The sequence below is a fragment of the Sitophilus oryzae genome, unplaced genomic scaffold (genome assembly GCF_002938485.1).
Source record: "Sitophilus oryzae breed Bouriz unplaced genomic scaffold, Soryzae_2.0 scaffold_1189_pilon_pilon, whole genome shotgun sequence".
NCBI lineage: Eukaryota > Metazoa > Arthropoda > Insecta > Coleoptera > Curculionidae > Sitophilus > Sitophilus oryzae.
This window is the reverse complement of record NW_022145825.1, coordinates 809,292-821,207: the sequence shown is the minus strand read 5'-3', so window position 1 is coordinate 821,207 and position 11,916 is coordinate 809,292.

The window sequence follows — 11,916 nt, the reverse complement described above, 5'->3', positions numbered from 1 at the left end:
ACATATCTTTTCGCTCCGTGGCACCGTGGCACTACCTCACCAGCCGCTGCTGTTTATACCTGTGTAAAAAATAGCGAGAATTTCGGAAAAATTACAAAATTGGGGAGTTTTCCTATTTTTTTGGAAAATATGTTCAACTTTTCGTCACTGTACCTTCTATCCAAGATGGCGGCTCGAGCGGTCCCAACCCACGGTCGAAAACTTGGATTTTTTGTCAAGACCCAAACCTTAACAACATATAAAAAAATTACTACTACACCACCTTTTGTACGGCAAAACACCCCACTGACTGGACTATAAAAAATAATTGATTTAAAAGGATCTACCAGTCTACTTTCATTGTTGCGAATTAATAAATTATCAGGATGTATTTATGTTACTATGCAATATAGATGTGCGTTTTGTTTGTTTTTATCAATAAATAGCACTGAAATTAAGACATCGTTTAAATAAATCGCGATTTTTTGAATATAAAATAGTTAATTATCAACCAGCAAGTCAGATTTTAAAGAAAAATGATTCAGGAAGATCTTCCGCAAGTACTTGGGCCTACAACATCCTGAGCAATACACTAGCCTTTGTATGAGAAGATCATCCGCTATATTACTGGCAAATGCAGGAGTGGACATGACAACGTTAAAAGACACGGAAGATGGCGATCTGCAACGGTTGCGGAAGGATATATCGAAGAGTCCATCAACAATAAAATAGAGATTGCGAAAAAGATTCAAGGTGCTGAAAGTGTGCCAGAACGAGCCGTTGTAATGACACAACCTATTTCAAGTAGGAGGCATACAAGGTTTTACAATTTCTGAATCTAAAAAAAAAATTCATTTAATGTTAATGTTAATTTAAATAAATAATTGAATTAGTAATTTATGAATAAAGCTTAATAATTTCTATAAAATGGTGTGGCTTTGAAGTTATAACACACTAGTTTATTATGACATCAAAAACTCACGCGTGTGTTATTATTTATTTTATATGCATGTATACATGTGAGTTTCTGTATAAGTAGCGGCTGTTGGATAAAAAAAATTATGAAGAATTCGTTTTTCTATTAATGTCAATAGTAAAAAAGTTTTTCCTCTTGTAAAGACAATCCGGGGACATACTGTATAAATACTTAAGACGTATGTTATTAAGTGCAAACTAATTTAAATGCTAAAGCTACCGAGCTTATGCTCTTGCTAATGCCGTTTATCTGTTAGGAGTTAAGCCGTGTGAAGTTAAGCACAGGATTGTCCACTGAATATAGCACATGAAAACATAAAGCACTTTGTTAGTGGTTGGCAAATTGTTCAGACTTTCAAAAATAGTTTTAGCAAATATATGTTGTTTATTTAAAATAATAACTCTACTTGTTTAAACTTTAAACTTTTTTCTAATGATTTTTTGTACATACACTTCGGATACTGCTGTTCATTTCATTATACCATATGATCAAAAAAAATTGGAATTTTTTTTAACGGCTCTGAAATTATTTGCACTTGGTTTGGTTGTGTCATTTCTTTGAGACTGTTTCTTTTCTATTTTACTAGCGCCTCTGGTGCATAAGTAAACAACTAATAATTTTACTCCAAGTGTAAAATTTTATAAATATTCGTATAAATGTTAATAGGAAATATCAAACAATATTACAAAAGATGTGACGTCAATTGACTTTTCCGCCATCTAAAATAATTAAATAGTTTAACTTGTAATTAGGATTTCAACGAAGAATTTCATAAACAACCTTTCCGAAGCTAGGACTAATTAGTTTTCTGCCGGCGAAGTTCATTAATATTTATAACGCTCCGTGTTCTCTTATCAAAACAAGTGTCAGAACAGCTTATAGGAAGGGGGCAACAAGTCACAGAGCAAAACACAAACTAATAGACGGTTTATCTATCAACAAATATGTAAGGCCGGTGTTTCCAATCCCACCAATTCAATTAGGACGATTATTTGTTGGGTTTGACAGGAAATGGATGCTGGGTAGATATTAGCCAGTCAATTATAGTAATTAATTAAATTCAATAGTTTGTTCTGGTTTTCTTGATTATTTCAAGGTAGGATAAGAATTATTTAATTTTTACCTCAAAGGAATAAAACGGAACACTAGTAGGATCACTTTGATTTCTGTTTATATTTCGACACTTTCAAGGGAATCAAAATTTATGAGGTATTTTCCGCTAACTTAGAACTATGAAATTTAGCAATTAATACCGTCTCTGCACTACAACTAACGACCAAAAGCAAGGGCATTGTTTTAATGTAAAGAATACGAAAAAATATTAGTGTCTTCTTCAAAGGGAATATCTCAAAAAAAATAAAGCTATTGAAATAAATCGAATAATAAATTATTGAGGAAAGATACACCTAGATGATAAAGTGATTTTTAAATTCTTGCTTTGTTAACATACTCCACAGGGTGTTGCAAACTGTCACCAAAATATCATAACATTTTGTTCTCCCTCGTATAGTTGACAGATGGGAACTTTCATTTTGAATTTAGAAAGAGATACTAAAAATTCAAATAATTTAGCTACAAATCGCTTAAAAATCATCAAAATCGGCCTATTAGAACAAAATACCGGGTGTGTCTCAAAAGTGGCTCACCTCTATAACTTTTTTATTTTCACAGTTAAAAAAACGAGATTTGGTATGTTAGTATATGACATAAATTAGGATTGATTGACGTATTCAATTGTTTTCGGTCACTTCCTGTTTCACCGGAAATGACAACAACTATTGATTTTTTAAGGGCACCCTCGGTATTTTTTTACTTTATTCGATAGTAAATAACACTCTGAATAGAATGACATATTATATGTCAACTTTTGACATTGTCACATATGGTTTATTTGAAATTATAACTTTCGGTTTGTAACGAAAATTTGACTCGAAACACCAAGTGTGTGGTATCAAATTATTCGTAAAAAAATGCTTTTTCCAAATTTGCTAATGAGCCACCCTCGTTCCATTTGAAAAAATTGAGATATAATTAAAAATACGTTTTGAGCATTTTCTAACTGACCAGGACAAGACACTAAAAACATTAGACAATCAAATCTATTTTTCCAAGGCTCCTTGATAAAGAATTAGTGTTTTTAACATAACCATGGCACTCTAGATTGAATTTTAAAATTCAATTTTGTTTTAAGCGAGAATGTCAAAAGTTGACATATGATATGTCATTCTATTCAGAATGTCATTTTCTATCGAATAAAGTAAAAAAATACCGAGGGTGCCATTTAAAAATCAAAAGTCGTAGTCATTTCCGGTGAAACAGGAAGTGACCAAAAACAATTGAATACGTCAATCAATTCTAATTTATGTCATATACTAACATACCAAATTTCGTTTTTTTATCTGCAAAAATAAAAAAGTTATAGGGGTGAGCCACTTTTGAGACGTGAACTTTAAAATGCATCAAAATTTTAAGGTGCCCGTTTTTCGTACCGGTGAGTGTATTATCACAGATTATACAGATTATAAACTTTGTTTTTCTTTATTGTTTTCGTGGTTCCAATTTTCGGAATCGGGCACTAGTTAGATTACTAGTTTGCGCACATAGCACGCCCACTTATGGCCTCTAAAATTGTGCACAGCGCCTGACCGGCACAGTTATTAGAGAGATATCGGAAAACCGAATCGCGTCATGCAGTATTTACGCGTACCTTATCATGGTTACGATATGCGCGAGTCAATTTTTAACGCAACACCCGCTAACAATGTTACCGCCTGACGTAATTTGCGGATCAATTACACCAAGCGCTATTTCTAAATAACGTTTAAAAAATTGCTTAAATGGGCATGTGCGGGTATTTGACAACTGGGGCCGGCCGGCTAGATCTTTTATTTTAAGTTATGTTTGAATTGTTTTGAATTATTACTTTAGTTTTATTAGGTAATTTGATACTTAAGTAGCTGGGATTAGTTTTAATTAAATAAATATGGCCCAAAATATGGATTCCACCTCTTCCAATATTAAAGAATCTATAAAAAGAGGTTTAGGTTTACAGCAGATGACGACTTAGTCCTTCTAAGAGAATTTGTTGCTTGTTGCCCTAAACCCACTAGCAGACGTTGAACAATAAAGCACTGGTAATAAGCACTTTAGCCCTTTATTTTTAAAATACCTAGTAAACAAAACAATTTCAAAGTTTTAAATTCAAAGTTAGGTTAAGTTTAAATAGCGACGCGACGAGAACAGAATTCTTTCCGATCCGATAACTATAAATGAAGAGAGTTAATACCACCTCACGTAAAGGAAATAACACCTGGCCTTATTAACGTCCATGTACGCTATTCGGTTTAGCGATATCTCTCTATTACGCTGTTTATTGTTATTTTACGCGAGTTTATTTTTGCGCACAGGAAATTTTACTCGTTTGCACATCGTTATAAAAAACAATTTTCGTACCACGAATTAGGGACAAGATTTTTATCTGTATACTTATAGGATACCTAATCTGTGGTATTATCCTAATTATTTTTGACAAGAAAATAAATGCAAAAATACAAGAATAAAAATATGATTCAGTAATTCTAAATAAATCTCATAATTGATTGGTTTACTACTCGTAACATTATACTTATTATATTATAATTACTTACTAATGAAAAATTGTTTCAATATGTCCCATTTTTCTTATATGGGAACGATCTCAAGCTGCACAAGTAACTATTTTTCAGCTCTCTAAGATTCATAATATCCTCAATATAATTCAGATCCTGACAAAATGTGTTTCCAAAAATTTGTATCCTTTGCATAATACCATTTGTAAACTAAACAAGAAGTAATATACCTACAATAAAAATTTAAAAAATATTTAAAATAAAAAATTCAAATCAAATTTAAATATGTCAAACAAAACAAATAAAATTCTATTCACATTCACATGTCCAGAATCCTTATGCAGTGTTGCCAAAACACTAAGAAAAATTACCACAAAATATTGGGTGTCGAACAAATCGCTCTAGAATAGTCGAAAAATTCACACAGGGCGGAACAGGTGGTCAATTTCTCCCCAAATTTACGACAAACCTCCTAAGCAAAGGCAGGAAAACTGTCAAAACTAGGAGAGGAATTACAGAGGCTCAACAGATATTTAAAACTGACAGAAGAGAATGACAGAAGAAGCCATGTGCAGAAGATTAGGATAGGACCACAAAGATGTGTAGGTAAATTTTGCAGTGGAATTGACACTACATAAAATCTGTCTATACAGGGTGTCTTAAATAAGTGCAAATATTTTTGGGGGTAGTACATTTCGATCCCAGAAATACGATTATGAAGTTTTTTTCACGAATTTTTTTTTTAAAAATTGACATTTTTTGAAAATTCAGAGAAGAAAAAAAAAGTCTTAAATAAGTGGACATATTTTCAGGGTTGGTAAATCTCGATAAAGGAAACATATTTTCTCTTTACCATTTTTCAAATAAGGCCAAAATAACCGAGTTATTATACTTACTATTTAAATTTACAAAAAAAAATAATTTTTTGCTTAAATTTTGAGAACCACTGTATCTTTTCTGAATTTTCTTTCTTGTAAATTACCTAGGTTGCCAAATATGGCTACCTAGTTAATTTATAATTATTATTTTTGATCATAATCAAGAAATTAAGATTTTTAAATAAAAACTAAAAAAATTTCCAAATTTTTGGCGAAAAAAACCTAATGATCGTGTTTCTGGGGTCGAAATATACTACCCCTAAAAATATTAGCACTTATTTAAGACCCTGTATATACAATGATATAATTAATACCATTCATTAGAAGGATTTTAAACACAACTGTAATAAAATGATTTGATCTATTTAGCGATTCCCTCTAACCGTGTATAACTCATCTCAACCCGCTCCTAGCAAGTTTTTATCATACAGCTCTGATTTGCATGAAAATGCCATGCATACGACCCATATAAACATCGATAAATAGGAGTTAAATGCCTCCCTAGTGCTGTATAAAGGCTTGAAATTTACCGATGGAGGTTAACGAGTATAGAGAACGTTTAAACATTATAATGACCATCATAAAAAGCCTGCAAATATATTGTATTTCTATTATATATTAGCCATGTTCTTACTTTTACTGTTAACTAATGTTTATAGTCATTTCCGGTAACACAGGAAGTGACCAAAAACAATTGACTACGCCAATTAATCATAATGTCATATACTTAAACATACCAAATCTCGTTTTTTTTTCTGAAAAAATAAAAAAGTTATCAGGTGAGCCACTTTTGATACGCACCCTGTATATTAACCCATAGAAACTTTTTTTAGTAAAATAAAAAATATATCTGTATGGACGTCATCTGCTTTTTTCTGTCAGCGTCTGTCTAAATTTTTCCTGGGTGGTAAAAAAAAGTAGGTCTAACTCAAGGACTGTATATATTCTAAAGGACTGTTCGATCGCGTCAAATCGCCGCTGTCGTAGTCGCCGTGGAATGCTACGTCACGCGCTGACCAGCGCTCCACAGTGCGGCGGATGGTTATTCTAGCGGGACAAAATCTCAAGGGCAATGTTTGGGACTTAAAATCTAAGAACGTAGCAAATGGTCTAATATATAGCAACTATATGGTTAAATTTATTTATTTATTAACAACTTAATTTATTAATAAATAAATACAAGATAATACAACTATGATATTATTCGTACATGACACACAAAAACCGTATTGTAAACTATTGCTAAATATATAAAATTATGATATCAGGTGAAATACTTACAAAAAATCTTTAGCAGTTATTTTTTAATTACTTTGTAATCTTGTGACACCCTCTATATTTTATTTTAAAAATATTAATTAAGATAGATATTTTAATTTTAATTTTAACACTCGGTAATTGTAAATTCATTTATAGTAAGTATCTAAGACAATTTTATAAACTCAGTGCCTTTTGATAGAGATATTTTGTTTTTATACTATCCGATTGAAATGAAACTTTTTGGGCATTCACCTGTTAAGCTTGAACTCCCTGTGACTGTGACTACCTGTGTTGGTAACTATTGGTCACTCAAAAGATCTACATCATTCAATATATCGATATTTGAAAAAAAATGAAAGTTTGATATCTGCAGAACAAAGGCACAAAGGATTTTAACAAATAATATACGTACAGTAGAAAAGTACATACCTTTGGCAATCTTCAACATAATTTGGCTTTGGAATAAAATGTATAAGCACTTGTAAATATTTTGTTTTCGTATGATCTCTGCCTTGCTGAGCAGAAAACGACCAAATTTGGTTGATAGAAATGTATCGAAATATAAAGAATATTCATGCATTTTTATATCAATCGAAATGTCTACTATTTATTCTTACAGTACACATTTTTGGCTTATTTCTAACCAAACGCTTTTGTCCCGCTAAATTTATCTTCCAACGCACTGTGCGCTCGTCCGTCAAATGCAAAAATAACTGTCACTGTCTAAAACTTTTGGTGCGAAATGCAACTGGGTCATTAGATGACGTAGAAAAACTGACAGTGCAGGAGGATAGGAATCGAACAATCCTTATCTCTATATAGTGTCCTTGGGTATAATTAACAATAATACTCACGTTTTTAGTTCCAGTAAAAATAATGGTCGAACGGCAAAAGTATCAAAATAATTAATCTGTTTCAAACCCGAGAAATAACTAGACGAAAGCCATGATTGATCGCTGCAAGCAAAACTGTAACTGGCACTACCAATTAAAAATCTATTTTAGGAATTGCAACTGTATTTTTCGCGTGACAGCTATCTGAGATTTCGCCATTTTCTTGGGTCGAAAGAATACAAAAAGATTTAATACAATGTCAGAAACTCAAAATCGTTAAAAATCCCATTTGTCGGAAATGATTCTGCTTGTCAGATAACCGAGATCAACTCTAAGTTATAGCTTTCGCTCTAGGTAATTCTATCGTAAAGTTTTTAGATTTTTAGAGTGGTCTATCAAGTTAAGATGACAAATTTATGTCTAGTACTCATAAAAAATCATATCGTTATAATATAATTCTACTAAATGATAGTGCTAGTTTTTGATATCACGATATGTATAAGTTAATTAAAAAAATATTGTACTATCGAAAAAAATGGCGTCGTAGGGAGCTTGGAAATGAAGATCGCTGTCATTTTATGCGTTACTTACTTGCAATTTATTTTAAATGCATAATTGATTAATTATATGACAAGCAAGCAACCAATAATTATTTTTTATACAAGACGATAAAATGGTATTATATCGTCGACCGAAATGTTAATACAATTTTATCGTTGTGTATAAAACAATATTTTTTTCCATAGCGAGTTACGTTTTAAAAAATATTCAGAAATTATTATTTCAAGGAATTTATTACGAGTAGAAAAAATATTGTGCTGGGTTGGCGTTGGTTTCTATGTAATTTGACAAATAAATAAAGCTGTCTCTTTAGTTGTCAGTTTTGAGTCAATATTTTTTTAATTCTCTTTTGTGTCGATTGCTGATTGAATTGGAGCCAGAAATGGCTCAAATCGAAATAGGTAAATTACCAACAGATATTCAGGCTGAGGCGACAAACGCCATATCCAAACCGCTTCCATTTAAATCCCGAATAACTTATAAAAAACGTGCGAGAAGAAATAAAGTTTTTAACCTATCCTCGCTGTTAAAGTGTCATTTAATCTACCCTTGCGGATAAAGGACAAGTTAAAGGGTACTATTTTATCTTTATTTACTATTTTTGATAGATATAAGAGACAATTTTAACAGTTGCTATGGAAAAAAACTTTTATATTTATGACTTAATTGATATATATGTACTTATCTTATTTAGATGTATCGTCCACTCAGTGCTTTAGTTTTTTCGTCAACATGGCCACCCAAAAGAAAGACATATTTTAACCAATATGACTTGTAGTTTGCATCTAGCACAGCATAACAACCAGTTTTTTTTTACCATTTTTGAATTAGGTGTGTGGTTTTTTCAAAGGATTTTTACGTAATAGCCAATTTCCAAATTTTCCTGTAGGTACTACTATCATCCTTTTTATTCACTAACACTGCTGAACTTGTTGCTTTATGGTTTTGTCTCATTTTCGGCACTGGATTTACACACAACATGGCATACTTTAACACATATGTGGTACTTTTAGTACATCGATCCCTCTTGTGATGTCTGAATGTTGCACGTATTTTCGAAAAAAACACTGGATTTCCTTTATAAGTTCCCTTATTCTTTCGTAGTACTCAGGATTATATAAGAACGACCCGACATTCTTAATCGCCTGTTTTTAACTAACTCTATTGAACGTAATATTTCCCACAACATATCATTCTCGTTACATAATATCTAGTAATTATTCTCTGAGTTATATAAGGTTTGTTCCAACCCGCCGCAGAACCGTGCGCAGTAATTCAAATATGTTCCAACCGAGATTTGACGGTTATCGGACTATTTGCGTACCAACCTAACTTAGGATCGTTTAGTTATGATTTCAAAACGGTAATTTCGGTACATGGTCCAAATTGAGAACTGTTTGGGTTGACTTGCGCATTAAAGCATATTGGCAGGGATTATCGATTTTTAACAGCTGATTCTGGTCCGGCGTCCGGCTGATGCTTCTGTATGTGCTTCTGGCTTGGTTATTTTTACAATTTCGAATATGTGTGCGTTATACTTTTGCTTGTGAGTGTGTGTGGAGTAAATCGTTCGGAAATTTTAATTAATTTTTTATATATAAAATAATGTTCAAAGATTCTACCACTGCAATGAAATAGCAGGAAACTACGCATAACAGGATCATTAAAAAGAGGATAGGTAAATGAGTTAGTGAGTATACAGTTGAAACAACACTTACCAACAATTACTGGATTCTGATTCTCCATTTCAAGAATAATAATTATTATTATTGCAAATTGCAAACAAAAATAATAGAGTTATGTTATGAAATTCTAAACAAAAACAAAAAACCGATCGATACACTTTTGACAGTCCAAAAACAATCCACAAAGCGTTCCAACGTTGATACTTTTTGCACCGGGAACAAACCTATAGTAATAGTCCAAGAGCCGTGTGCAAAAACAACAATAAATATATTGTTTTCACTATTACCTTGCAAAGTTGCAACCATCAGAAATCCCTTTTAGTGACAAGCATTTTTTAACAGCGCGTTTGAGATAGCGCTTACGCTTTGTGTCCCCATACTGATCTGTCTGACTGTTATATTTTTATTTTACATTGCATTCGAATGTTATCTACAAATTTTCAGCCTTCAGAAAACAGTTTGGAGGTGTTAATGAAAATTACACCTTTACGGGCTTATCAACGCCAAGTGTCCCGGAAATGCTGACTGTACCTTTCCTTTTTAACACTAAAATGCAATCGATTTTTGAAATATGAGCCTTCAGAAAACTCTTGTATGTTTTTGCTCTTGGACTAAAACGGACCTATGATTGCTCAATATAGCTTTTTAAGTAATAATTTTTCTATTAATTAAATCTGAGACACCTTCAATAACTTTCAAACGAGTGGATTAAATCCAAAATCATATCAGACCATTTTTGAAGATTGTTCAATTTCCTACAAGGTTGAACAAGATTGATTCCTACGCTGATTTGCTAGAACGCAATAGAATTAAAAAAAAACAGTGTTATTTAAATGGGAAATAGAAAATCACGATGAGACACATTAAAACAACTAAAACTTTACCAGAATTTTTTTTTCATCATTGAGAACGATAGTTTCACGGTAACTAAAAAGAAAAAAAAAATTTTTTTAGTGCACACTACTGATCAGTATAATTTTTATACATGTCTGAGAAACACTAGAGCGAAAAAGAGAGACTACGCAAATTAAAAATTTGTTTAGTGTTGTTTGTTTATAAGTTTATTTACACTTTTTTACAAATAGTAAAGAGGGAGCTAATGAATTTTCGCACTCGTGTTTTTTTCATCAGGTCCTGTTTAAGTCCGCTTACAGTACAAAGCGCTGTAAATGCCCAGACAAGCGAATAGTAAATTAAACACAATCCAACCGGAGATAAAATAAAAATTACTCGCTTTTCTCTCTGCCGGTGCGCTTTTTTTAAACAGCAAAAATGGATTAAATTCTGGAATATCCAGGGATTACCGAAAATTATCGAGATTACGAGATTATAGCTATATTCCTGTATCAGCGCTTGTGTAGTTAGTTATACGTTAAATACTTTTTGTTTAACTTGTTTTGTTGCAAGTAATTTTCTCCCAGACAACGGATATTGGAATTATAATTAGGTATACTGGGTATTTTTTATAAGTGGCTCATATCTATAACTTTTTTATTGTTTCAGATAAAAAATCGAAATTTGGTATATTAGTATATGACATAAATCTGGATTGACTGACGTATACATTTCGATCACTTCCTGTTCACCGGAAAAGACTAGAACTTTTGGCTTTTAAATGCTAGCCTCGCTATTTTTTTTTTTTTTGCTTTATTTGATAGAAAATTATATTTTGCATAGAATGACATATCGTATGTCAACTTTTGAAACTTAGGCTTAAAAAAATAGTATTAATATCAATCTAGAGTACCACGACAATAAATATACGACGATTGAACTCGAAACAGCAAGTGTGTAGTACAAAATTTTCCTTAAAAAATGCTTTTTCCAAATATGCTAATGAGCCACTCTCATTCCATTTAGAAAAATTGAGTTGTAATAAAATTAAAAATACGATTTGGGCATATTTTTACCTGCCAGAGAAAGACACAGAAAACATTAGACAATCAAATCTATTTTTCCAAGGCTCCTTGATCAAAAATTGGTGGTTTTAATGAAGCCATTACACTCTAGATTGATATTTAAAATACCATTTTTTAGTGAGTCATTATATTCAGAATGTCATTTTCTATAAAATAAGATTAAAAAACCGAGGGTACTATTGAAAAATCAAAAGTTGTCATTTCCTGTGAAACAGGA